We start from the raw sequence: 3,576 nt of genomic DNA, 5'->3' as shown, positions 1-3,576 counted from the left end.
CATCAATTTGTATGGTAATAGTCCTGAGCCTGTGAAAAGATGCTATCTGGTACCAGGCAAGCAGGAACCTCTTACTGGAATCCATTTCTGCAAAGAGGTGATTCCCCATTCTCATCACTGATTCTCATAGCATAGAAATGCACCCACAAGCTTTTGACTGCATTTGGAGATAATCAAGGGGAACCTAGCAAATACAGATGTGCTGATGCTATTGGTGCCTACTGCATCAGCCCTGTTTATGTTCTTAATGAAATCAATAAGTAGTTGTAATACAGTTTATATTACATAAGTTTTTAGAACAAACTCCTGTGATCAATAGTCTGTTGGTGATAACTTGGGCCTGGGTAATGTTGATGGGGGCCTCAGTACCTCATGTACTGTAACTATTCCCACTATGTGTATTTCCATGAGGGAAAACTTAAAAACACAGAAAGGAAGTAAATGAATCACAGATAATAGCATCAAGTACAGATGAACACTGCTAATGTGTGGGCATGTCCTTAATTATATTTGCGTATGTCATTTTGTCACAAGAGCAGGTGAACAGCATGAGGTCAGTTTGTTTCGGCTGTCTGTTGCGGTCAGGTTAGTCACATGATTTCTACTTCCCCATGACATACAGACTTCTTCCATAACATCATCTGTAATGCAAACACAGGTTATCATCTTCATTTATAAGCTCTCTTTCCATATTATAGAAAGAAAAGGACAAAGGAATGTAGGTGATCAGTATAACATGATTCTTATGGTCTCAGTAATTCTTCCAAAAAGACACTAGATTGTTAGTTTAGAAACATGCATTTTTTTTTTTTGAGGACACAACCTATATGATTTAGCATCCCAGAGAGGCCATTTTTTTAGCTGCTTTCCCCGTTAAAGTCCATTTTCTTAAACTAAGTAATAGTGTGTTTCCTCTGAAGTCAGGAAAACGACCGGTTTGATGCTTTCATGTTGGCTTGTTGAAGATTGGCTTTATGTGCTCACTTCAGCAGCACATATACTAAAGATTGGCTTTAATTCCCGTACTAATACGACCAGTAATTTAAATGATCAATTGTTATAGTGAGTCCTTAACTCTTGTGCCAGGCACTCTGAATAGTGATACGATGGACAGACAAACAGAACAGGAACCCTCTCCTTATAGAGCTGCAAGTGCTGTGGTTCCTGTGGATATTGTGAAAACGAACTACTGTGATAAATAGGTTAGGCTGTTAGAGCGCTGATGTGGCCAGCCTGGGCCTGAGCCACACTGAGGGCTTCAGGACCTCAAAAATGGTTGCATTCTGACCATACCAGCTTTCCTGTAGCACAGCTAAAGGACTCTCCAGTAATACATTTTATTTGGAGGAGCAAGATGGAATTATTGATGTGTAGTAATCTTACACGGTAGGTTGTAAAAGCAAAGCAGATGAATGCTGTCGTGGCTTGAATGTGAAATGTCCCCCACGGGCTCAGAGACACATAGTTCCCAGTTGGTGGCATTGTTTAGGAAGACTGTGGAACCTTTAGGAGGCGGTGTCTTGGTGGAAGAAGTGGATCACTAGGGGTGGACCTTGAGCTTCTTATAGCCCAATGCAACTTCCTGTTCACTCTCTGCTTCCTGAGTTCAGATGCAGTGTGACCAGAAGGCCTCCTACTCCTCTCACCAGGCCTTCCCCACTTACTGCCATGACTTGCCACCATGATGAGCTGTATCCCTGAAAACTGTAAGCCAGAACTGTAAACCAAACTGTAAGCCAAACTATAAACCAAAACTGTAAGCCCTTCCTTCCTTAAGTTGCTTCTTATCAGGGATTTTATCATAGGAACAAGAAGAGTGATCAATAGGAAAGCATAATAAAATCGTGAAGAAAAATTATGTCTGTTGCTTTGTTTAAGTTCTTTCATACGATTCGCCTTGTAGTCTTTTTTGAGCAGGGTATAGCTGACTCAAAGAGGTCAGCTGGTGCCCCCATTTATTATATCTTTTTCTCCCCATGGAGGATGTGTGCTTGTCATCTTTATTTGTTTGTATCTTTAGTTTTAAATTTTTATTAATTTCTAAACATTTTTGACTTTTTTATTTTTATGTGTTTGAGTGCTTTGTCTCCATGTATTCAAGTGTGTATCTGTGCATACACTACCTGAGGAGTCAGAAGAGGGTGTTCAAATCCCCTGGAACTGGAGTTACAGACAGTTGTTAGCAGCCATGTGGGTCCTGGGTACTGAACCTGAGTCCTCTGCGAGAGCAGCCAGTGCTCTTAACTGCTGAGCCATCTCTCCAGCTTCCAATGATATGTATGTGTATCTGTGGAGACCAGACAAGGGTATTAGATCCCCTGAAAGTTAGAGTTATAGGTGATTGTAAGTCACCTGATATGGATGCTAGGAACTGAATCCGGGTCCTCTGTAAAAGCAATATATATGCTTAACTGCTTATATAATATATATTCTTAACTGCTGGCCCAACTGTCCAGCTCCTAAATTATCTTCAGTAGATGGTGGCTATTGAATTGCTTCCATGTTTTGAAGCTATGGTTTGTTCTCTTTCCCTATACAGTTATTTTTAAAAAGATTGTGTCTGATGGTAAATAAAAGTCTACATCTTTCCCCAGTTCTCTCAGTGGAAATAATTCCTTCATGATAAGAGGGCTTATCTCTGTGGCTCACTGGAGCTCCGTGGTTGTGTTATGATTTATCACTCGAGCCCACAGTGCTGAGACCGTGTCCCTGGTGGGTGGAACCATCTTTCTTTACTCTGGAAGAAGACCAAGAAAGCATAAGCAGAATTAAATGCTTCTTAAACATAAGTCTTTAAGAATATAGTTATATAGAAGATGGGATTTTGTCAGGTTGTTGGCACAAAATCAAAACTTAGATGGCAAGAAAATTAAGATCTTCGCCATACTAGTTATCAACTGTTGAAGGGGAAATTACATCCCAATGGAGTGTCTTAAAAATAACCAGTCTCAGGGGGTATCTTCCGGCTGGGGTTGGTGGCTGGGTTCTTTGAAGTACGTCGGCTGCGGAATCTGTGACTTGACCAAGATCAAAGTCATGGCAGGTCCAGAACCTGAAGGCCAATTACAGTTCACTGGTATTAGGAAATATTTCAGCTCTTACACTCTCACTGGTAGAATGATTGTGTACTGGCCACATATGGCAGCATTGCTTTGTTATACTTCAAGTTAAGGCCTAAAAACCTCCAGCTGTGAAAGCAACATAAACGGATTCTGAAATGTCCAACCTCATCTGTTAAGACCCATGCTTAGAGAAGCTAATGTCAACTCATCATGTAATACTCAATTTGTACAATAAATTATGAACCTGGAAAAAAAGGGGGAAAAATAACCAGTCTCCATCCACAGAGTCCATAGGGTGGGATTCTAGGCCCCCTTACTTGCGGGGTTGGTCCAGTGTCTCTCGTGAAGATGTAGTGAGGATACTGCTGGTGGTGAGACTGGAATCCGTTCGGAAGCCAACAGGAGCTCAAGAGTGTTTCCAAGATGGCATGCTCCATGGCTGGCAGGTTTGTTCCGGCTTCAGTTCCTTACTCTGTGGACCTGTCTAAAGAGCTGCTTGGGTCTTCAGGACATG

General features: G+C 41.4%; 1 pseudogene; it reads left to right on the top strand.

The window, feature by feature from the left end:
• The first annotated feature begins 2,967 nt into the window (after nucleotides 1-2,967).
• LOC103752331 lies at nucleotides 2,968-3,205 on the top strand (annotated as a pseudogene).
• The last annotated feature ends 371 nt before the right edge of the window (nucleotides 3,206-3,576 follow it).

The sequence above is a fragment of the Nannospalax galili genome, unplaced genomic scaffold (genome assembly GCF_000622305.1).
Source record: "Nannospalax galili isolate Female #2095 unplaced genomic scaffold, S.galili_v1.0 scaffold1028, whole genome shotgun sequence".
Lineage (NCBI taxonomy): Eukaryota > Metazoa > Chordata > Mammalia > Rodentia > Spalacidae > Nannospalax > Nannospalax galili.
This window is presented reverse-complemented; position numbering and strand designations above follow the sequence as displayed.